The sequence below is a fragment of the Mustela erminea genome, chromosome 16 (genome assembly GCF_009829155.1).
Source record: "Mustela erminea isolate mMusErm1 chromosome 16, mMusErm1.Pri, whole genome shotgun sequence".
NCBI classification, from domain to species: domain Eukaryota; kingdom Metazoa; phylum Chordata; class Mammalia; order Carnivora; family Mustelidae; genus Mustela; species Mustela erminea.
This window is the reverse complement of record NC_045629.1, coordinates 77,420,323-77,445,816: the sequence shown is the minus strand read 5'-3', so window position 1 is coordinate 77,445,816 and position 25,494 is coordinate 77,420,323.

Genomic DNA, 25,494 nt, shown 5'->3' with positions numbered 1-25,494 from the left:
GTATTAAATTCATTTATTATTCTAGGTACTGTTTCAAGCACATTTGTCTTTGATCTGCCATTTTTATGCTCTGTTACCACCCTAGCCCAGGCCATATTATGGTTCTACTTTTATTTATAATTTTTTTTCTCTGATTCTACTTTTAAAAATGTCAGTGCAACAGAAATCTGATTATGTTAGAGGGGCATAGAACAATAGGATTCTCAATGCCCTTTATTTGCTAGTAGTCACGGTGTGAGGCAAAATGAAGATATTACTGGTGCTGTTTCCAGCCTTCACCCTAAAGATAAGATTCTTTAAAGTCTCAAACTTCAGTTCCATAGACCCTTCCATCCTTTCTTTGGTTTAGGGGGAGGGTTGATGGCAGAAGTGTCTCCTGCAGTTAAATCTAGGCAGATCCAACAAGACTGCCATCCAAACAGAGTAGGATATAGGGGACAATGCCCCTCTGTAGCTCTTCCCAGGGCAGAAATAAGGGACTTTGAGTTACATCTCATCCTGTCTCCACTGTCTCTCTCCCCATGTTCCTTCCTTGTCTTACAGAGAAACATTACTGTTAGCAAGGGAGCATGGCTTCGAAACAAATATGTTTACAACATATGTGTGTTAGTAAGTGTGATAATAAAATGAACATCCATAAACCTACCTAACAATTTATAAACCAGAATATTTCCACTACCATTGAAATGACCCATATAGTCTTTTCCTTATGTGTCCATCATTCTCTTACCTATTTTAAAATAATTTTATGAACCATAAATGCATCCCTTTAATAGTTTACATATTTAATGTTGTTTAGTTTTTAATTTTTATAAAATGTAAAATATACTTAAATGTACTCTTTGGTGATTGGCTGTTTTCTCCACTAAACATCTGTTTGTAAGATTCACCTTTCTCAAAATGGAGTAAGGACTTGAATGTAAGGTCTGAAACTGTGAAACTCCTGGAAGGAAATATAGGGAAAAACTTCATGATACTTGTCAATGACATCTTGGTTATGACACCCTAAGCACAGGAGAGTGAAAACAAAAATGAAGAAATGGTACTATATTGGATTAAAAATCTTCTGCACAGCAAAGGAAGTACCCAAAACAGTAAAAAGGCAACCTAAGGAATAGGAAAAAACATTTGCAAATCTGATAAGAGGCTAATATCTAAAATCTACAAGAAATTCCTACTACTCAACAGCAACAACCAAAAAGCAAAAACAAATAACCTAATTAAAAAGCGGGCAAAGAGATTGAACAGTCATTTCTTGGGCAGGGTCATTTCTCCATATGAATGATCACCAGGTATATGAAAAGGTGCCTCGTAACCTTCATCATCAGGGAAATGCAGATAAAAACCACAGTGAGATAGATCCTCATACCAGTAATGATGGTTATTATAAAAACAAAAATAAAATATAACCAGTGTTGGCAAAGGTGAGACAAGGGATCCCTTCCTTGTACACTGTAGGTGGGAATCTGTATTGGTAAAACCAATATGGGAAACAAGATGGAGTTTCCTCAAAAAAATTAAAAATAGAATTGCCATGTATCAAGCACCCCCACTTCTGGGTATATGTTTAAAATAGTTGAAATGAGTATCTCAAAGTGCTATCTGTATTTTCTGTTTGTTGCAGCATTGTTCACAATAGCCAAGACATGGAAACAACCTAAATATCCATCAACAAATGAATGGATAAAGGAAATGGATTATGTTCATATAGTAGAGTGTTATTCTGCCTTAAAAAAGAAGGAAATAGTACTGTTGGTAACAACATGCATGAAATTGAGGACATTTGGTTGAGGGAAATAAGCCAGTCTCAAGAAGAGCAAATATTGTATGATTCTGCTGAGATGAGGTATCTAATATAGTCAAATGTATAGAATGCAAGGGACTAGAAGGCGAGTTGCCAGGGACTGGAGAAGGGGGGAAATAATGGGACATTGTTGTTCAAGCAGAAGAAAGTTTCAGTTATACAAGAGAAATAAGTTGTAGAGATGTGCTGTACAACACAGCATGGTCCATAGACTTAACAATGCGGTATTGTACACTTGAAATTATGTCAAGGAGATCAATTTCATGATAAGCGTTCTTACCACACATACACAAAAAAGGACACAAGAATGAGCAGAGAAAGCACCAATGTGGCATGGACCTATTGAGTTAAGGTTTCTTCCAGAGACCAGGCTCAGCCCTGAAAAATCTTTAGCAGGGAAGGCTCATGCTTGTGCAGTCATTTATTTTCAGCATAACAGTATTCATTATAACATTACTACAGCATAACATTTTCAGCATAACAGTATTCATTATTTTCAGCATAACAGTATTCATTATTTTTGCACCACACCCAGTGCTCCATGCAATCCATGCCCTCTATAATACCCACCACCTGGTACCCCAACCTCCTATCCCCAACCCCTTCAAAACCCTCAGATTGTTTTTCAGAGTCCATAGTCTCTCATGGTTCACCTCCCCTTCCAATTTCCCCCAACTCCCTTCTCCTCTCTAACTCCCCATGTCCTCCATGCTATTTGTTATGCTTCACAAATGAGTGAAACCATATGATAATTTACTCTCTCTGCTTGACTTATTTCACTCAGCATAATCTCTTCCAGTCCCGTCCATGTTGCTACAAAAGTTGGGTATTCGTCATTTCTGATGGAGGCATAATACTCCATAGTGTATATAGACCACATCTTCCTTATCCATTTGTCCATTGAAGGGCATCTTGGTCCTTTCCACAGTTTGGCGACTGTGGCCATTGCTGCTATAAACATTGGGGTACAGATGGCCCTTCTTTTCATGACATCTGTATCTTTGGGGTAAATACCCAGGAGTGCAATGGCAGGGTCATAGGGAAGTTCTACTTTTAATTTCTTGAGTAATCTCTACACTGTTCTCCAAAGAGGCTGCACCAACTTGCATTCCCACCAACAGTGTAAGAGGGTTCCCCTTTCTCCACATCCCCTCCAACACATGTTGTTTCCTGTCTTGTTAATTTTGGCCATTCTAACTGGTGTAAGGTGATATCTCAATGTAGTTTTAACTTGAATCTCCCTGAGGGATAGTGATGATGAACATTTTTTCATGTGTCTGATAGCCATTTGTATGTCTTCATTGGAGAAGTGTCTGTCCATATCTTCTGCCCATTTTTTGATGATTGTCTGTTTTGTGTGTGTTGAGTTTGAGGAGTTCTTTATAGATTCTGGATATCAACCTTTTGTCTATACTGTCATTTGCAAATATCTTCTCCCATTCCGTGGGTTGCCTCTTTGTTTTCTTGACTGTTTCCTTGGCTGTGTAGAAGCTTTTGATTTTGATGAAGTCCCAAAAGTTCATCTTTGTTTTTGTTTCCTTTGCCTTTGGAGACATATCTTGAAAGAAGTTGCTGTGGCTGATATCGAAGAGATTACTGCCTATATTTTCCTCTAGGATTCTGATGGATTCCTTTCTCACGTTGAGGCCTTTATCCATTTTGAGTTTATCTTTGTGTATGGTGTAAGAGAATGGTCGAGTTTCATTCTTCTACATATAGCTGCCCAGTTTTCCCAGCACCATTTATTGAAGAGACTTTTTTCCACTGTATATTTTTTCCTGTTTTGTCGGAGATTATTTGACCATAGAGTTGAGGGTCCATATCTGGGCTCTCTAGTCTGTTCCACTGGTCTATGTGTCTGTTTTCATGCCAGTACCATGCTGTGTTCTTGATGATATTCCATGCTCTTGGATCAGAAGAATAAACATTGTTAAAATATCTATACTGCCTAGAGCAATCTATACTTTTAATGCTATTCTGATCAAAATTCCACTGGTATTCTTCAAAGAGCTGGAGCAAATAATCCTAAAGTTTGTATGGAATCAGAAGAGACCCCGAATCACTAAGGAAATGTTGAAAAACAAAAATAAAATGGGGGGCATCACGTTACCTGATTTCAAGCTTTATTCACTTGGTTTTATTTCCATTCATCTTCTTCACCAACACACATTGGCTATTTGCTAAATTTTATAATTCACACAGAACTTTCACTTATATTTTCTCATTTTTCCTCTCAACAGTTTTGTGAGCCAGTTAGGTGCTACAACTTCCATCTCAACAGGCTCAGAAAAATTTCAGACTTGTCTAATATATAATTAGTTACAAAGACCTTCCCCAAATTTGGGATCCTTGGCCATAATGCACTATATTGTGATCTCCCTCTGTTGGCAGATAGAACTGATGGGTGCAGTGGTTAAAGAATGAGCAACATTAAACTAGAAATAAGAATCTGACCTTCACATGACAAATGAGGACAAAAGCTACAAAAGTATAGGCAGCCGAATTACATTTAGTCAGGAGAGATTATTAAGCAAACCTTGATAGGACCCCAAGTGCATCTTTATATTGCAACACTGATGGTCACCATTATGGCAGCTTTAGGTGTGCACATTCTAGAAAGCTAATGGAGTAAAGCTGCTCTGTCCTCTGACTCCCATACATGGCCTACTTTATATGAGTCCCTGATGAACCTACTAAATGGGTTCTTTACAAAGAATGTTAAAAGTAAGGGTTATTAAAACAAACACATTCTCCTCTTGGACAGGAACATGGAAATTGACACAGTGTGCAGGTGGACCATGGAGGGGGTTGGGGAGAGATTTATCATTCATGCAGAATTTCTTTATACCATGTGTTCTCCATCTGTGGTCTTTATGATAATCTGGAAAAATTGGCATGACCATTTCCAGAGTATAAACCAGAAACTTATACTAATCTTGGCTTTCCATTCTAGCTCTGACCTTTGTAGGTTTGTGATTTGGGGGGACGTTGCCATGCTGCCCAGGCCTTCTGTTCCCTTGATGTAAAGGGAGCACCAATGTACATACTCCTTCGATGGCATTGTTGTCAGTATCCTGCAGCCGAGATGGGGTGTAAGAAGCTGCTCCATAAACCCCAAAGTGCTCTCCTCGTGTGTAGCAGAGTAAGACTTGAGACTGTGTTTTCTAGAAACAATGAGAAGGATTATCACTGAAATCAAGCTTTTTTTGTGAACTGCTGAAAGAAGAATACAGGATATTATAAAGGTCAGTTTAAAAGGCCAGATTTGTTTTTTGAAACAGCTTCAGGGGAATAAGTATTATTTCTCCTCTGAATATTTGGTAGAATTCCCCAGGGAATCCATCAGGTCCCGGACTCTTGTTTTTTGGGAGGTTTTTGATCACTGCTTCAATTTTGCTACTGGTTATTGGTCTAGTCAGATCTGTCAGTTTCTTCTGTATCAGTCTTAGTAGTTTATAGGTTTCCAGGTAGGCATCTATTTCTTCCAGGTTGCTTAATTTATTGGTATGTAGTTACTGGTAATAATGTTCAATATCATTAGCCATTAGGGAAATTCAAATCAAAACCACATTGAGGGGGCGCCTGGGTGGCTCAGTGGGTTAAAGCCTCTGCCTTCGGCTCAGGTCATGATCTCAGGGTCCTGGGATCGAGCCCCACATCGGGCTCTCTGCTCAGCAGGGAGCCTGCTTCCTCCTCTCTCTCTCTCTCTCTCTCTCTGCCTGCCTCTCTGCCTACATGTGATCTCTGTCTGTCAAATAAATAAATTTAAAAAATCTAAAAAAAAAAACACATTGAGACACCACCTTACACCACTTAGAATGGCAAAAATTAACAAGGCAGGAAAGAGCCAGTGTTGGAGAAGATACGGAGAAAGAGGAACCCTCTTACACTGTTGGTGGGAATGCAAATTGGTGAATCCACTTTGGAAAACAATGTGGAGATTCCTCAGAAAGGTAGAAATAGAGCTACCCTATGACCCAGCAATTACACTACTGGGTATTTACCCCAAAGAAAGAGATGTAGTGAAAAGAAGGAGCACATGAACCCCAATGTTTATAGCAGTAACGTCCACATAGCCAAACTATGGAAGGAGCTAACGTGTCCTTCAACAGATGAATGGATAAAGACAATGTGGTCTGTATACACAATGGAATATTACTCAGCCATCAGAAAGGATAGGTACCCACCATTTGCATTGACATGGATGGAACTGGAGTAGATTATGCTAACTGAAGTGAGTCAAGCAGAGAAAAACCATATCGTTTGTGGAACATAAGGAATAGCAGGAAGGATATTAGGAGAAGGAAGGAAAACTGAAGGGGGGAAATCAGAGGGGGAGATGAATCATGAGAGACTATGGACTCCAGGAAACAAACTGAGGGTATTAGAGGGGATGGGGGTGGGGTGATGGGATAGCCTGGTGATGGGTATTAAGGAGGGCATGTGCTGTGATGAGCCATGGGTGTTATATGCAAATAATGAATCATGAAACACTACATCAAAAACTAATGAAGTGCTGAATGGTGACTAATGTAACATAATAAAAAAATAATAAATTAAAAAAAATTAAAAAATAAAAGACCAGATTTCTACTGAGTGATTTTGTACTCAATGTGTATTAACCACTGGTGTTAGTATAAAGAGGGAAAGCAGAACAAAATAAGTTTATTCTAAGTTAACTTGAATTAGATTGGAAATAATTTATTTTTTTATTTTAAAGATTTTATTTATTTGAGAGAGAGAGAGCACAAGTGGGAGAGGCAGAAGGAGCAGAGGGAGAAGCAGACTCCTGGCTGAGCAAGAAACCTGATGTGGGGCTTGATCCCAGGATCCTGAGGCCCTGACCTGAGTTGAGGACAGATACTTAACTGACTGAGCACCCCCAGCACCCCTAGAAGTAATTTTAAAAGGATAGATTTATAAAAATTATATCTTCTCTGATTTATGTTTTACCACTATATGTGATTATCTAAATAAAACATGCTTCCCAAAATTTAACATCTGTACAAACATAGAGGTTTACATTTCAGATGGCTAAAGACAGCTCTGTAATAACGCAACTTGACAGGAAGGCAGACCTTCTTTGTTTTTACGCTGAATGCTAGGAAATGCACCACAGAAAATCTGTATGATTGACAGAATAGCCTTGTTATAGTTCTTTTTTCCAGAAACTTGCTACCCTCTCCTTCATTAAGAGATAAGTTACTTCTTTAAGTTTTGAGGTTAAAGAATCGGGGTACTTACTCTGCCTTTGTCACTAAAGATGCACCTACAAATCAGAATCTGATTAAGCAATGCAGTTTATCTCCAAGTTGTTTGCCTTGTGCTTCTTTTTAATTCAAGCTATCCCATCTTTAAAGGGAGAATTCTATGTCTTATTTTATCTTTTCTCTTCCCAGGGAATGGGAGTTCGGATCACCACCACAGCCATCAACATCATAATCACCGTCTGTATCAATTACCTACTGCTGCATAACAAGTTATCTGAAAATTTCGTGGTTTAAACAATAATAAATATGAATGATATCTTATAGTTTCTGTGAGTCAGCAATCTGGAAGTGACTTAGCTGGATGGTTCTGGCATAGGGTCTCATGAGGTTGCAAGTAAGATGAAGGTTGGACTATAGTTCTTAAAGACTTGGCTGGGACTAGGCTGGATACATTTCTGCTGTGGTTCACTCATCTGATTGGCATGTGTATTGGCCTTTGGTAGGAGGCCTCAGTTTCTTACCAGGTTGATCTTTTCATAGAACTGCTTGAGTGTCCTCATGACATGGGGGCTGACTTCTCACAGAGTGAACAATCCAGGAGAGCAAGGTGGAAGCTGTAGTGGTTTTCTTTGTCCTAATCATGGGGTCATGCAGAGTCATTTAAACAATACCCTGTGGTTATCTGGGTCAGTTCTATTTAATGTGGGAGAAGCCTTTTTGAGGGCTTAAAAGCTAGGAGACATGGATCACTTGGGGTCATTTTGGACGCTGTCAACCACATCACTATAAAAAATTTCTGAATGAAGGAATGACTTAAAAAATGAGAAATACACAAACATTTAAGAAAAATATTCTCTAGATAGATTTTCTTACAGGAGAAGATTATATTTGTAGATCTCCTTTTTTTTCCACTCCTGACATGCCATTCTTTAGTTTTTAGTTAGAAGGAGGCAACAATAATTTCTATCTAAACTTAATGTCAATTAACACAGTAATTACAAGACAGTAGCTAGTCTCACATGATAATTGATGATAATTGCTTCCTGCTTTAATTGGTATATAAACAAGACTATGCACTAGGAATCCAAACATTCCTTCAAAAGGAAAAAGAAAATCAAAGAAGAAATTTGTCAAAGTCATTTGTAAGCTGATAAGAAGCTAACAAATTCAGCCTACGTGTCTACAAGGCATCAAAGCAGCTGCTGGCAATGCTTGGCACTTTCTCAGAGCTGGCAAGGATGACGGAGGAAGTGAGACCACCACGCTGGTTGGCATTAGCCCCAGGGTGCTGCTGAGATGTGTGCCAATGCCCAGCTGTCCATGGCAGTGATGCCAATGTGCTGAAGTACTTGAAGGTTGCCAACATGACAGACCAAAGTAGGCTCATCAGTGAGAGATGGGATGATGTCTTTCCTCTGTTGCCACCTGTGCCTTCTGGAAAGATGGGTTCAAAGAAAAATGGGGAGGGGATAAGGGTTAGTGTTGTTTTTGAGATGAAATGGTCTAGAAATCTATACCTCGCAGCATCTGAAAGCTAGGGGAAGTATAAGGAAGGAAAGCATGTAATTCAGGTACACAGGTTAGCTACCATTTGCAAGAGAGGGGAAAGAGCCAATGAATGAGGTAGGGGAAACTTCTAGAAACCCAGCTGCATCCTCATAGAACAGTAGATGGATGGCAGATGGAAACTAATTAATATCAGTATATCCAAGTAGAAAGGAAATAAAAGAAGGTATAGGAGAAAGAATGGTTGTCCAAGACTAGAGACTTTGAAACACTGAGGAGATACAACATCTTGAGGGCAGCAGGCATAGGTGGGTGTCGTCCCTATGTCCTTGGAACCATGGGCTTCAGCAACATCAGTAGCAGTTCCTGCTCAGAAATCCACTGAAGGTGATCGTCCAGTGGTAACAAATGGGAGAACTGGAGGAAAAAAATACACTAGGAAGTTGATATCTCAGATCCAGATAATTCCAGTCAGGAAGCAGAGTCAACAACCATTGGGACACAGGAGCAGAGGGCTGCTCACAAGAGACTATGACAGTGATTTTATAGCAGTAGGTTGGAGTGTTGGAGTGCTTATTCAGTTCTAAACTAGGAATGCCAGACATAGCTCAGAAGGGAAACAGAGCTTAAGTTTTCTGAAGATGCAAGATGGGAAGGAAAGGCACCTCGAGTAAGATCTGATGACTAGGGATGCAACCGTTGTAGAATTTGAAACTTTGTTAAATAAGCAACAGTCTCTCCAGTGCTACTCTTTGGATGGTGAAAAAGTGAGCATAGGTGGATCCCTCCTTGAGGTGGCAATGGTGCCCTAACTTGGTTCATTATGGAACCAGGGAGATCACTCCCAATTGTGTTTATGTTCCCAAATCAGGAACCCTAGACTGGTGGTGGGTATTATGGAGGGCACATATTGCATGGAGCACTGGGTGTAGTGAATAAACAATGAATTCTGGAAAACTGAAAAGAAATTAAAAAAAAAAAAAGAAGAAGAAGAAGACTGAACAACAACCTGGCCAGGGTGAATCTGAAAAGGATCCCATTTTCTCCTCACTTTCTCTCTTTCCTCTTTGAGGGCTATGATTCCTAGGTTCTGGAAACATCATTTTGCTTGGCAAAACTACCCTAAAACTGGGGATATACTTATTTTCTAAATTTCATGGGTGTGGGGCTCAAGACTGTGACAACCCTATGCATCCTGTTAACAGTTTGGACTCTTGATTAATGAAGCTCAATGAGATTTATTTGCTATGAGCTTGAATGAGCAGATCTGTGAACAAATAGCTCAGACTGAACTCCCAAAGGAGACTCGACATTACCTTCACTTCTGAATGAATAACTAGTTCAAGATTGGGCATAATACAACAGTAGTGAGGGGTGCTGAATTCTGAACTTTAGATTCTTTTTACTTTCTCTTGATCAAGTTCATGTTAGCTGCTATAACAAGCAAACCCTAGACTTTACACATGAAATGCTATTTGTGGTGATGATATCATCACTGGCATTTGGGATCTGGGATCCCAGGTTGAAAGAGAGTTGGGTAATTTGGGTCAGTACCCAGCAGGTAGAGGGGAGAAGTGAGAGAAACAATGGAAGATCATGCCCAGGCTTTTGTGAGCCTGGCCTGGAAGCAGGGGTCATATCACTTCTGTCCCTATTTCATTGGCCAGAACTCAATTATTTGGCCACATTTAGATGAAAGGGAGCCTGGGCAGTGTAATTGACAACCACTTCCAAATAATGACTATATATTATGAAAGAGGAATTTGAATCTCTAAAGGACAGCTTTGCCATAGTCTACAGAATGTTAACTAACAAAGGCAAGAACATTAGATTTGGGCTTTTAATTCCTTTAGATTTATATAGATTTAGATTATATATATTAATTCTTCAGATTTATATTACAGAGGATTTTATCTTGGCAGTTTATCTTTTTTTTGCAAATATGATAATGGAAGTGGTTTTATTCAACTTTAGGACATTTCTAGGTGATTGGTTTTAAGTTACCAGAATATCTTCCCAATATTCTTAAATCTTATCACAGAACCTCCAGTAAGATTTACTGGACAGTTTGCCTGAACACAACTAAAGGCAAGACAAAGAATTCTGGGTATATGCTCAGGATACATACAAAGTTTTTCAAGTTTCTATAATGAATGGATTGCTCATACTATTTCAGAACCTTTTAGGGACAAAATAAAAACTACCCATCTCTAGTTCTAGAGGGACACTCAGTGGAACAATGGCTGATGTTGGAGGTGAGGTCTTCCCTTGAAGGGCATAGCTTCACTCCTGGTAGGGTTGATATTGAAAATCAAACCTGAATGGATTCAGAGAGCCCAGTGCTGGGCATGTGAGGGTCATTTGTTTCTTCTTCCTTCCCTTTGCTTTTAGAAGTCTTTGATGGAATGGGTGCTGGGTGTTCTATGCAACTGATGAATCACTAAATTCTACCCCTGAAACTAATAGTACAGTTTATGTTAATTAAGAAAAAAAGGGGAAGTCTTCCCTAAGGCAATTTCTGTTGGCCCCAGTGGTTCTTTAGCATTGAACGGTGGGGTTGAGGGGCCCTGGCCTTCCTCTTTTCCATGGGGTACACCTACAAAGAGAAAGCACCTGTCAGTGTGCACTTTGGTAAAGTATTTTGGGTAGTCAGGGCCTGCACTTTGGGGTGAGGGAATCTTCAATTCAGAAGAGTATCATTAAGCTTGTTTGGTCGTATAGTTTAACCATGTCCTCCTGCCTAATTTTCTCTGGTAATAAAGCTGACATTGTGATTTCCATCTGCCCGACTCCATATGAAAAGGTCAGTTGGTCTGAACTTGAGGGATGTTATTTTTTGACCCCATCAAATCCACAGCTATAGACTGGATTGGAATCCTGGCACTCCTGTCTATGATCTGTGTAGCACTGAGAAATTTGTATGGTCTCCCTGAGCTTGGGTTTCCTGCCTAGTAAGTAGAGGCAATAATTATCTCTTTACAGTAGTTGTGTGAGAAGGAGATACGATCATGGCTATAATATGCTCTGTACAGCACCTGGCACACAATAAGGACTCGACAAATTATATCTTTTATTGTTATGACACATTTTTCCAGGGCACTCTTATATCACGTGTGTGTTGCATATATAGTGCTGCGAAATAATTAGCTTTTACCTTTCCTTTTGGTTATTCATGGTGACATAATAATCAGTACCTGTGTTATCTCCAAGTACCAGAAATTAAAAATTCAATGAGGTCAGTGACAGTAGGCTGAGAAACATGACAGGACTGGGAAAAGGTTTTCCCATATTTTAAGATGCATTTAAGCTGGGCAACTTTCCAACCGCACCCCACCTGCCCAATAAAAATAAACACACTCTTCCAAATGGTCCCCTCATACCCACTCTTTCAGGTTTTGCCCTGTCATCTTTCTGTAAAGTTTTCGTTTACAGGTTTGTCTGCTTTTGAAAACTCTGGTCTTCATGGGGACCAAATCAGTCTTGAAGTCTTTGGGCCACAGGCACTAGCCTACAACCATTGGGACAGGGTAGGCTCTCAGCAAGTGTCAGTTACATTGAGACATCTTTTATTCTCTGGTAGCACCTGTGTATGTCAGAAGTCCTCAGACCGTGCTTCTCTGTAACACATACCCAAGGAATAAGATAAGGCTCCATCAGTACCTGGTGATTTTAATAGAAATGGACAACTTCCCGAGGAAAGGTATTTTACTAAAATCTGTGGCTGGGTGTGGAGGGAGGAAGAAGGGGAGGTAGTTTGAGTCAAAGCCCTCTGGATGGTCCAGTTCTGCTCTTCTGTGCCCAACTGAGAACTGCGGTGTCTCACTTTTTCAACCCTGAGTCCTTAGAGCCTAGCACAAGTCTTCAATATATATTTATTGAACAAATAAGTGTTTTCCAAATGCTGAAGAGAAATGGAGACATGGATAGTGTCTGGGTGGTGGAGAAAAGTCATGTATTGGTCATTGACACGGGAGCACTATCAGATAAGCCATCTCCAAGCATTTCATCTTACATTGTGAAGGCATAGGTTAGCTGTCAGTTTCTTTATCAAGTTGAGGAACTTCTTTTCTATACTTAATGAGAGCTTTTGTTTTATATCATGAATGGGTTTTGAATTACGTAGAAGCTTACTTACTTACTAACATTTTGTTAAGGATTTATATACCTATATACCTAAGGGATGTTGGTCTGTGGTCTTGTCTTCTAATGATGTCTTTGTCTGGTTTGGGTGTGAAGGTTATACTGGTTTCCTAAAATGAGTTGGCACACATTCCCTTCTTTTCTACTTTTTCTGCGAGGGATTGTGTAGAATCAGTGTTAATTCTTGAAACATTTGGTAAATTTCTTTTTAGTAAAACCATCTAGGCCTGGAGATTTCTTTTCAGTAGTTTGAATTCGATTTCCTTAATAGTTATAGGGCTATGCAACTGATGAATCACTAAATTCTACCTCTGAAACTAATAAAAAAATAGTTACAAAGCTACTCAAATGATCTATTTCATGTTGGGTAAGATGGGTTAGTGTGTACTTTTTGAGTCTCATTTTGTCTATGTCATCAACTTGGTTTGTGCAGAGCCCATAGTATTTTCTTACTAGCCTTTTGATGTCTGCAGCAGCAGCAGGTTCTGTAGTACTATCCTTGTTTCATTCCCAATATTAATATATTGTGTCTTATTTCTTTTTTTCTTGTTTTCACATGTATTTATTTACTTATTTTATTGAAGTATAATTAACATATGGTGTTTTGTGAGTTTTAGGTGTGTGGTATAATGATTCCCTACACTTCCCTACATCACCCAGTGCTCATCATGGCAAATACACTCCTTAATCCCCTTCACCTATCTCTCCCACACCCCCCTCCCCTCCCCTCTGCAACCACCTGATTGTTCTCTGTAGTTGAATGTCCTTTTTTTTTTTTTCCTCCTTGTCACTCATGCTAGAGGTTTTTCAATCTATTGACCTTTTAAAAGGAGCAAGCTTTCCATGTCATTGATTGGCTCACTGCTTTTTAATTTAATTTTATAAATTCTAACCTTATCTTTGTTATTTCCTTCCTTTTGCCTACCTTGAGTATATTACTTTTTTAAAGTTTCTTGGGGCAAGAACTTAGATTATTGATTTGAGACTTTTCCTCTTTTCTAATGTAAACATACAGTGCTGTAAATTTTCCTCTCACTACTGCTCTGAGACCCATATATTTTTATATGTAATATTTTCACTTTTACTCTGTTCAATGTATTTTATTCTCTTGAGACTTCCTCTTTCATCCACAGATTATTTAGAAGTGGGATGCCTGGTTTTCAGTGTTTGAAAATTCAGTGTTTAAAATTTTCCTGTTACTTTACTTTTATTGACTTCTGGTTTGTTTCCATTTTTGTCAGAAAATATAATTTTCATGACTTAAATTATATAAATTCATTGAATTTTGTTTTATAGCCCACAATATGCTCTACTTTCATATATATACTGTGGCCACATAAGAATGTGATTCTGCTGGTGTTAGCTAGAATTTTGTTTACAAACCGATTATATACTTTTGGTTGATGTTATTGTTGACTTCTATATCTTTGCTAATTTTTGTCTAATTTTTCCATCAGTTGTTGAGAGATGGGTGTTGAAATCTCCAATGATCATTTTGGATTTGTCTGTTTTTTTTTTGTTTGTTTGTTTGTTTGTTTTTTAAAGATTTTATTTATTTATTTGAGAGAGAGACAGTGAGAGAGAACATGAGCGAGGAGAAGGTCAGAGGGAGAAGTAGACTCCCCATGGAGCTGGGAGCCCGATGTGGGACTCAATCCCGGGACTCCAGGATCATGACCTGAGCCGAAGGCAGTTGTCCAACCAACTGAGCCACCCAGGCGCCCCGGATTTGTCTGCTTTACCTTTCAGTTCCGTCTGCTTTGGCCTCATGTATTTTTCAACTTTATTGTTCGGTGCACTTAGGTTTAAGATTGTTATGTCTTCTTGGTGGATTTACCCTTTATTGTATTTTATTGTATAATGTCCCTCTCTGTCTCTGGTTACTTCCTTGAATTTTTGAAATATTAATATAGCAACTTCTGCTCTTTTGTTGTTGTTAATGTTTCCAGGGTATGTCTTTTTTGATTCTTTTGTTTTCAACCTGTGTAAATCATATTTGAAGTGATTTTGCCTGGACAACATATGGTTGAGTTATATTTTGTTTTTAATTCACTCTCCTAATATCTGTATTTTATTTTATTATTTTTTTTAAATTTTCAGCATAACAGTATTCATTGTTTTTGTACCACGCCCAGTGCTCCATGCAATCCGTGCCCTCTATAATACCCATCACCTGGTACCCCAACCTCCCACCCCCCGCCCCTTCAAACACCTCAGATTGTTTTTCAGAGTCCATAGTCTCTCATGGTTCACCTCCCCTTCTAATTTCCCCCAACTCCTTTCTCTTCTCTATCTCCCCATGTCCTCCATGCTATTTGTTATGCTCCACAAATAAGTGAAACCATGTGATAATTGACTCTCTCTGCTTGACTTATTTCACTCAGCATAATCTCTTCCAGTCCCGTCCATGTTGCTACAAAAGTTGGGTATTCATCCTTTCTGATGGAAGCATAATACTCCAAACTGTATATGGACCACATCTTCCTTATCCATTCATCCATTGAAGGGCATCTTGGTTCTTTCCACAGTTTGGTGACCGTGGCCATTGCTGCTATAAACATTGGGGTACAGATGGCCCTTCTTTTCACGACATCTGTATCGTTGGGGTAAATACCCAGGAGTGCAATTGCAGGGTCATAGGGAAGTTCTATTTTTAATTTCTTAAGGAATCTCCACACTGTTCTCCAAAGAGGCTGCACCAACTTGCTTTCCCACCAACAGTGTAAGAGGGTTCCCCTTTCTCCACATCCCCTCCAGCACATGTTGTTTCTTGTCTTGCTAATTTTGGCCATTCTAACTGGTGTAAGGTGATATCTCAATGTGGTTTTAATTTGAATCTCCCTGATGGCTAGTGATGATGAACAGTTTTTCATGTGTCTGATAGCCATTTTAATGTCTTCATTGGAGAAGTATCTGTTCATATCTTCTGCCCATTTTTTGATATGATTGTCTGTTTTGTGTGTGTTGAGTTTAAGGAGTTCTTTATAGATCCTGGATATCAACCTTTTGTCTGTACTGTCATTTGCAAATATCTTCTCCCATTCTGTGGGTTGCCTCTTTGTTTTCTTGACTGTTTCCTTTGCTGTGCAGAAGCTTTTGATTTTTAATTGGTACATTTAGACATTTTACATTTAATGTAAAAATTTAGTGTTAAATTCAATTTTAATGTTAAATTCAAGTTTGCCATTTTATTTTTTGTTTTCTGTTTGTTCTATTTTTTTTTTTTGCCTCTTTACTTTTACTTGCCCCTCTGTTGGTTTCTTTCTTTCTTTCTTTCTTTTTTTAATTTTTAAAATTTATTTTAGCGTAACAGTATTCATTGTTTTTGCACCACACCAGTGCTCCATGTAATACGTGCCCTCTCTAATACCCACCACCTGGTTCCCCCAACCTCGCACCCCCCACCCCTTCAAAACCCTCAGATTGTTTTTCAGAGTCCATAGTCTCTTGTGGTTCACCTCCCCTTCCAATTTCCCTCAACTCCCTTCTCCTCTCCATCTCCCCTTGTCCTCCATGCTATTTGTTATGCTCCACAAATAAGTGAAACCATATGATAATTGACTCTCTCTGCTTGACTTATTTCACTCAGCATAATCTCTTCCAGTCCCGTCCATGTTGCTACAAAAGTTGGGTGTTTATCCTTTCTAATGGAGGCATAATACTACATAGTGTATATGGACCACATCTTCCTTATCCATTCATCCGTTGAAGGGCATCTTGGTTCTTTCCACAGTTTGGCGACCGTGGCCATTGCTGCTATAAACATTAGGGTAGAGATGGCTCTTCTTTTCACTACATCTGTATCTTTTGGGGTAAATACCCAGTAGTGCAATTGCAGGGTCATTGGGTAGCTCTATTTTTTAATTTCTTAAGGAATCTCCACACTGTTTTCCAAAGTGGCTGCACCAACTTGTATTCTCACCAACAGATAAGAGGCTTCCCCTTTCTCCACATCCTCTCCAACACATGTTGTTTACTGTCTTGTTAATTTTTGCCATTCTAAGTGCTGTAAGGTGGTATCTCAATGTGGTTTTAATTTGAATCTCCTGATGGCTAGTGATGATGAACATTTTTTCATGTGTCTGTTAGCCATTTGTATGTTTTCTTTGGAGAAGTGTCTGTTCATGTCTTCTGCCCCTTTTTTGACATAATTATCTGTTTTGTGTGTGTTGAGTTTGAGAAGTTCTTTATAGATCTTGGATATCAGCCATTTGTCTGTATTGTCATTTGTGAATATCTTCTCCCATTATATGGGTTGCCTCTTTGTTTTGTTGACTGTTTCCTTAGCTGTGCAGAAGCTTTTGATCTTGATGAAGTCCCAAAAGTTCATTTTCACTTTTTTTTCCTTTACCTTTGGAGACATATCTTGAAAGAAGTTGTGGCTGATGTCAAAGAGGTTACTGCCTATGTTCTCCTCTAGGATTCTGATGGATTCCTGTCTCATATTGAGGTCTTTTACCCATTTCAAGTTTATCTTTGTCCATAGTGTAAGAGAGTGGTAGAGTTTTATTCTTCTACACATAGCTGTCCAATTTTCCCAGCACCATTTATTGAAGACACTGTCTTTTTTCCATTGTATATTTTTTCTTGCTTTGTTGAAGATTAGTTGACCATAGAGTTGAGGGTCCATATCTGGGCTCTCTACTCTGTTCCACTGAACTATGTGTCTGTTTTTGTGCCAGTTCCATGCTGTCTTGGTGATCACAGCTTTGTAGTAAAGCTTGAAATCAGGCAACGTGTTGTCCCAGTAGTTTTGTTTTCTTTTTCAACATTTCCTTAGCAATTTGGGGTCTCTTCTGATTCCATGCAAATTTTAGGATTTTATACTAACAATGAAAATACAGAAAGGGAAATTAGATAATCAATTACATTTACTGTAGCGCCAAGAACCGTAAGATACCTGGGAATAAACCTATCAAAAGCAGTAAAGGATCTGTACTCAAGGAACTACAGAACACTCATGAAAGAAGTTGAAGAAGACACAAAAAGATGGAAGACAATTCCATGCTCATGGATCAGAAGAATAAACATTGTTAAAATGTCTGTACTGCCTAAAGCAATCTATACTTTCAGTGCCATTCCAAAAAAAATTCCACTGGCATTTTTCAAAGAGCTGGAGCAAACAATCATTAGGTTTTGATGCAGTTTTCCAAGATTCATTGTTTATGCACCACACCCAGTGCTCCATGCAACACATGCCCTCCTTAATACCCACCACCAGGCTCACCCATACCCCCACTCCCCTCCCCTCTAAAATCCTCAGTTTGTTTCTCAGAGTCCACAGTCTCTCATGCATCATCTCCCCCTCTGATTTACCCCAATTTCACTTTTCCTTTCCTTCTCTTAATGTCCTCCATGTTATTCCTTATGCTCCAGAAGTAAGTGAAACCATATGATAATTGACTTTCTCTGCTTGACTTACTTCACCCAGCATAATCTCCTCCAGTCCCATCCATATTGACACAGAAGCTGGGTATTCATCCTTTCTGATGAAGGCATAATATTCCATTTATATATGGATCAAATCTTCTTTATCCATTTGTCTGTGGAAGGGCATCTTGGCTCACTCCACAATTTGGTTGTTGTGGACATTGCTGCTATGAACATTGGGGTAGTTATGAACATTGGGGTACATATGGCCCTTCTTTTCACTACATCTGTATCTTTTGGGTAGATACGCAGTAGCACATTTGCCGGGCCATGGGGTAGCTCTATTTTTATTTTTTTGAGGAATCTATACACTTTTTTTCCAAAGTGGCTGCACCAACTTGCATTCTTCTCACCTTTTTTGACCATTAAAAGTGGGCTCCAGATTAAAACTCAACCAAAATCCATTTTTAGCCTTCGTGTCAAGTGAGCTGACATGGGGAGGGATGTAATCATGTGATATGCACTTTCACTTCTCCTGGTCCTTTGGTGCCATGGTGTGTGTGTGTGTGTGTGTGTGTGTGTGTGTGAGAGAGAGAGAGAGAGAGAGAGAGAGAGAGATTGGAGATCGTAATCTTCCATGTCCTAAAATGAGAAGACATTTCCTCTCTGTTCCTTTTCTAGGTCCAGCCTCTCTGGGGATGGGGGACACAGGGATTCTGGTTTGCAACTGACCTGTGTTAGTGGTGAAGACATTCCTGGTCTGTCTCTTGACCTGTTCTTAGCAAATTTCCTCAAAGCTGGTACCCTCTGAGAGAGGAATGTGTATGTTTTTCTAAGGGGTGTGCTTTACCCTGACCATCTCAGGGGGTATAGGATCCCCTCTTACCAAAAAGACTGTCCTTCTCACTTATGAGTTTGCCAGATTCGGCCAATGGAAATACATGTCACGCAAGTAAGTTGGAATTTCAGGTAAACAACTAGTGGTTTTTAGTATAAGTGTGTCCTTTGTGATATTTGAGATACTTTTAGTAAAAATGTTTTGTTTACCTGAAATTCAAGTTTAACTGCATGTTCTGTGTTTTATCAGGCAGCTAAACCAGCAAGAGCAGTTGCTCCTGACCTTTCTCTCTCTGTTTGTAGCCTGGGGAGGAGAGTTGGATGGTAGAAGTTTGCTGTATAGCAGTTTCTTCAACCCCTTCACAAGCCCTGGAAGCGAAGTCCAAGCCTAATTGTTTATAGTCCTTTTTAGAATGTGGGTAATTAGGGTTTCCTTATTCTCAGCTCCAATTCTTAATTCTTAGGAAATAAGAAAAGTCTTATTCAGCATCCCATTATGGGGAAGAGGATTACACATGCTATAATCAAATGGTAAACTAAATGTAACCACATTCCAAAATATATAATTCAAGTCATGAATGTGGACACAGAGGAGGAGAACACATCAGGGAAGGTTGGATGTCTTTACCAGTGCCTACATGTCTCTCTTTTCTCAGGAGAAGATGGGGTGATTGAACTAGAAGACATTCAAGTGATGCAAGGCATTAAGGGGGTTATTTTCCAGGGCTTCAGAGTTTTGGCTAAGAACCCACCACTGGGCACAATCATAAAAAGTGTAGCCAACATTTACGATGATGGGCAGACACTGCTTTGACTTGTTTTAACCTTACATCACCCCCGGGGTAGACGCTATTAGCTTCATCCCCTTTTTATGAATAAAGGAGTTGAGATGTATAGCAAATCGGCCAATGTCACACAGATGGCACGTGCTTCATGTGGCCCGAGGGCCCTTCTTACCGTGAAGTGCGCACACCCATCCAATGAGTGTCATCACCCTGCATGGCGGGAAAGGCTGGAGAGCCACTGCAGAGATATCTTCGAAGACAATTCTGAGAAGTCAAAGACTTGACATTCATTGTTCCCTCACCCCAAAAGAGGAGGGGAACGGGGTCCCCCAACCTAAGCCACTTATGAGATCACTAGGCCAACACAGCTGTTCGGAGGGTCTGCAAGAGCAGGGATTGGCTTAATGCTGGTGAACATGTAGGGTCACCCTGTGGTGTGGGCTGGGGGTGCTCAAACCCCCCAGAGGCCTCCCACCAGAAAGAGCTGGCATTTACTCATCTGTCAGAACAGGTCACTAAGCAACCAAGGTGGCCTCCAATATTCAAACTACATAAAGATACTTGTTGCCTCTTTCTTCTTATCTTTCATTCCTGCCTGGACCCTGGAGGAACCCAGAGGGGCAGATGAAGTGGAGGAAGAAATGGAGTTGGGAGGGAGGTGAAACCAGCCATGCTCCTTTCCCTTGCTTCCCGCTGGAGTTCGCAAGCTGAGGGGGAGGATGCCCAGAGTCTAGGGCGTTAAAATAGGCTTAGATTTCCCGATTTCCCCAAATGCAACTGTTGTAAACGAAGTAACAAGTAAACAAAATCTGTTACTGCCCCCTACCAAATTACCCTGCTCTGGAAGCTGGTGAACTGTTCCAGAAGCCCAGTGTCTTCCTTTCCTCATTACCAGGATGAGGGGCTTGCCTCTGGTCATTTCCTGGCTTCCGCCCCTGTTTGTGTTTTAGAGAGAAGAGAAACCAGTTCAGTGTAGCCCAGAAATCCTCCTCCCAGAGCTTTAAGTGGTGCGTCCTCTGGGAGCATGCCTTCCCTGAAGATTTGAACATGACTGTCTGAGGCCGTACACCATGCAGTGGGTCTCTGCCCCAGGGTTTTGGTGGCGAAATACAGGGGCTGACATCCCTGCTCACCTCTCTCACTTCCGGCTTCCCTGGGGATTGTGGGGGCGGGGGGGACTGGGCACCCACCTGCGTCCCAGAGTGCAGGCCTTCTTTCCCTCCATTAGCCCTGGAGAGCTTCTGCTTCTCACTCTGTCTCTCTTTTTGCGTACCCTGTGCACCGCTTTCAGGAAGCTACTAGCTATGACATGCTTTCACAAAAGCCTTTGGGGCACAGCTTATCATCAGGGGACACAGAGCAGCACCAGGGTCCTAAAGGATGCCAGGAATCCATGCCCTCCAGCTCCTCGTGAGTCCTTCTCCCACACTCTCCTTTTCTCCCATTTCTTAGCTTCTCTCCAGGGCTGCGGCATCATCCCATTAGGGTATAAAACACACCCTTTCTCTGGTGCCTGACTTCCTCCACCAAAAGGACACATCAAGGTGTTCTCACAGACAGTGGCACCATCTTCGTCTCAAAATGAATGATGCCATCCCTTGAAGGGAGAAGCAGCAGTGGCTTCTGCCTGAAAGAGCATGTTCCTTCCCTCCATCCCCAGCACATCCTGGGAGCCCAATAAGGATAACAGTAATGACAGCCATAGCTCCAGAGCCATGAATTCTGGAATTGGAGTCATTGAAAGTGCCCGATGTCTTGCAAATTGACTTTGCCGGGAGAAGGCAGCTTGTCACATATTTTGAAACAGGTACAGATGGCATCAGTGTTCTTGAGTTGTGAGTTCCTTTGAACTCGTGTGTGCACAGACAAGGTGGCCTCCCTCTGTCTCTGTGCCTGGGTTCACTCTCCCCACAACGACATTCTTCCTACTGCACATCCTTGTTCCCCAAGCACTGTCCTGTGTATCCCAGGGCACGCTTCCCAGGGTAGTGCTGGGAGACGCATTATCCACAACCACTTGACATCAAAGGCAATTGAGGCAGAGAGCATGAGGTCTGTAACTGGCAGGTCCAGCTGAGGGAATTCAGGATTTCTGTCTTCAAATCCCACTGCATCTTTATGCAAATAAAGATCATTTCTACGCAGAGTAAGATAGGTGAGGGCATGGTTCTTTGGGACCTGTGGTGCTGATCCACTAAAGTCTTTGTTGAATAGAGAACATTTGGCCAGGGTCTTGAGAGAGCCATATGCAACACATCGATTATCTCAGAGGGGGGCACATGTCACGGACAATTTGACAGACCAATCCCGCAGCCCAGTATTTGTAAAACATTCTTGTATTGTCTGCGGACGCAGCATGGCACAGAACTCGGAAGGCATTTATAAGAATAACACGTTTCAGCTGGGATATGGGAGGTCATGTTTACTGAGTGCTGAGTGGTTTGTCTCTATTTTTTTTTTAACCTAATCTTCAAAGTAATTAATGGCATTTTACAGACAAGGAAACTTAGAGAATGAGAGCTTATGGGATTTTTTTAAAAAAGTGAAACATCCGTGCATCATTGCAGCGGCAAGCATTTGTTGAGCATGTAATCTGCTCCAGACACTTTACATTTTATATCTTCCCAGTAATTGCCCTGAGAATTGTCCAAGGGAGGACCCATTATTGGTGGAGTTTGAGGAGCCCCTCAGTCATGCAGAGCAGTGAGACAGGAAGCAAAGGGCTCCGCTAAAATCCTGTTGGACGCTGCATTCGAAAACAAGGCTTGGGGGGCGGCAGTGTTGGGTTTCCTCATGTTCTTGCCTCCTAGTTAGTCCTTAGAGAAGCCCACTTGGCAGGGATGTGGGGCCTGCCAGGGAGATGGATGGGTGATGTGGACTAAGGACCAAAAAGGGACCGGACCTGTGGTACTTGGGACTTCTGATAGGTTAGCTCCCCTCCAACGAAATTTGCATAGCAGATTATAACTCCCTTCTAGCAAGAGCGGTTCCTCACCCACCCTTCCCCCGGGAACTCGCTCTCTGATGGCAGGAAGGGGAGGAGGAGGGGACAGGAGCCAGGAGTCTTTCTGGTCATCCCTTTCTTCTGAAAACCAGAGGTGAAGAGAAAAAGACTTTTCCCTGCCCCCCAGCCCCCAACATGGGACCCATTTTAGTGTTTAGGAAATGGAGGGGGACATAAGTGAAGTAAGTTGCTTAACGTCACAATTCTTCCTTGGTGTCTGAATCCGGCCACTTCCTGACACCAGGCTGCCTCTGTGGAGCTCACACCCAACCTCCCCTGCCCTGGGGCCTTGCCCTGCAGCCTCTTCCCTGTCTTGGGAACTAAGATCTAGAGTACAATGGCGGCTAAAGCCTTTGAAAGGATTCTGGTGCAACTCTGTCCAGAGAATTTGATACAGCTGCCATCACCTTCTTAACTTGTATGTTGTCCCGTTTTCCCTGATTTTTGACTCCCAACTGCCGGCAGTGATCCTGGCCCCTCTCTAGACTTCACTGCTGCTGTCCACTCACTCCCATCTCTGCGACTCAGGCCTTTCCGCACTCCCTGTCGGTCCAGTGTTTCATATTGTCCTTCCAGGTGTCACCCGATAATCATGCTGGTCCTCACCTCTACACAGCACCTGGATAGGGCAAAGTAGAAATTGGGATTCAAGTTTAATCTGAGGATGCTCTCCATATCTAGACATGCTATAAGGATGGCAGGTCAGTTAAGTGTGAACAATGGGGACTCAGCTCTCTAAGGCAGGAGCTCTGTGGTCCTGTTACACTATTTTTCTCTGCTCTGGAATGGAATTTCAGTATATTGACTGGTGTGACTCTGTTCCTATTTCCTGTTGTGCCAAGACCCTGGCTGTGAGGAAGTCTCACCCCCTTGCTACCTCCAGGAAGGGATGGTTTGGGAGGAATAGCAAAAGGGCCCTGAGTTACTTAATGTGTCTGAACCCGAAACCCAGGACTTAGGGAGGATATTAACAGTGCGAGAGAGAAGCAGCACCAGGCTCCCTGAGAACAGGTGATTCAGGGCTCTGTACTCCTCTGCGTTTATGGCTGGAGTGAGAAGAGGGATGGCGGAAGTAACCCTTTATGCTGTCTAGAGGGAGGGGATGAGGTGACCTTTCCCAGGTGCGCCGGGGAGATGTGACAATATGCCTGAGAAGAGATGGTGGCTTCAGGGCTTATCCTGGCAGAGAGCTTCGGGGACCTGGGAAAATCCTCCCCTGAGCAGGTGGGCAGAGCTGCAGCTGTGGGGTTCCTTTGTCCTCAGAGTGGCCCAGGTGTAGCTGAGAGGGCCCAGGTGCAGCTGGCTGAAGAAGTCTTGATGCTGGAGATAAGGGAAGAGAGGAGTGTCCTATGTGGGCCAGAGCCTGGGGGCCTCTCGCTAGAGACCAGCATGGCCAAGTGACCATGAGAGGTGTTCCACCATCTCACAAAGTGTGGGGGTAATGTGGCACAAGCTTCATCTCTCAATGTACATAAAATCCAGGGAAACACACTAGGAAAACCCCTAAATTGGGTGAGATGAAGATTCAGATACTACCTAGAATGGGAGTTTGAAATAATTAGGTTGTGAAAGATAACAAATTAAAGAATTATCTATGGTAAAAGAAAACAAAATAATGGTTTCTTGGAGAGGGGATGGGGATTGACCTGGAAAGGGTTCAAAGAACTTTCTGGGAGTGATAGATGTCCTCTACATCTTGAGAGGGGAGTGCATTCCATGAGGGTCTATATTGATTAAAACCTATTTAAACTGTATGCTTAAGACCAGAGTATTTCATTGATTGTAAATTAGGCTTCCATAAAAATATTCAAGAGATGGGACACCTGGGTGGCTCAGTCAGTTGAGCATTGCCTTTGGCTCAGGCCATGATCCCAGGGTCCTGGGATCAAGCCCCATGGCCTCCCCCCATCCCCCTGCTCATGCTCTCTCTCACTCACTCTCCCTCTTTCAAATAAATAAATAAAATCTTTTAAAAAACGTTCAAGAGATTTAAAAAAAAAAAAACAAGATCACATTTCTTGCATGCCATAGTGAGTGACATTCTGAGAGTTCAGTGATTTCCTGAGGTCACACACATGGAACCCCTTTCATGTGACCTTAGAGTCCATGTTCTCACAGTTGAGAGAAGGGAGGCCTGCTGGTGGAAGCCCAGCTCTGCCACTTCCTGCTGTGTGACCTTGGGCAAGCCCTGAGAAGGGTCATTGCCTCAGTTTCCCTGTCACACCATGTGGTAGGAACAGCTCCTACTTCAGAGGGTGTTTACTACCCAGGGACATCTCAGAACAGGGCTGGCACTCGTCAGCATGGTTGACTCCTCCTTCACCACAAGCTGAGCCATCTCAAGGAGCTGTGGGAAGCAGAGTAGACTGTTGACTAGGCAAGAACTGCCTCCCAACCAATCTGCAGTGATGTAGGGAAACTTTGGGAAAGCTGGAAGAAGCATGTGTAACCTTTAAAAGCCTGAATAAAGTCCACAGATATTACAAATGTTCTCAGGGAAGATGGAAAAGACATGTTACAGTGGGTGCAGGCTTGTTAAAGTTAGATCAAGAATCCTGATATGCTTTCCCTGAGCCTCTTCTTTGAGCTTTCTCTCAAAGTATAAAGTACAGACATGGAAGACGTGTATTCCCCTTTGGGGAATAAATGCAGGAAGCATTCAAGTCATATTAAATTAATGCTCCTTCCACACATTTATTGAGGGTCTGCTGTTTGCTAGACAGAGTTCTGGGACCTCAAGAGAATGCACAGAGAATAGAAATCCTTGGGGGAATTTAAAGTATGGAAGGGGGCACAGCTGTGTATGCAAATCAGTGCAGTATTGGGGAATAAAATGTA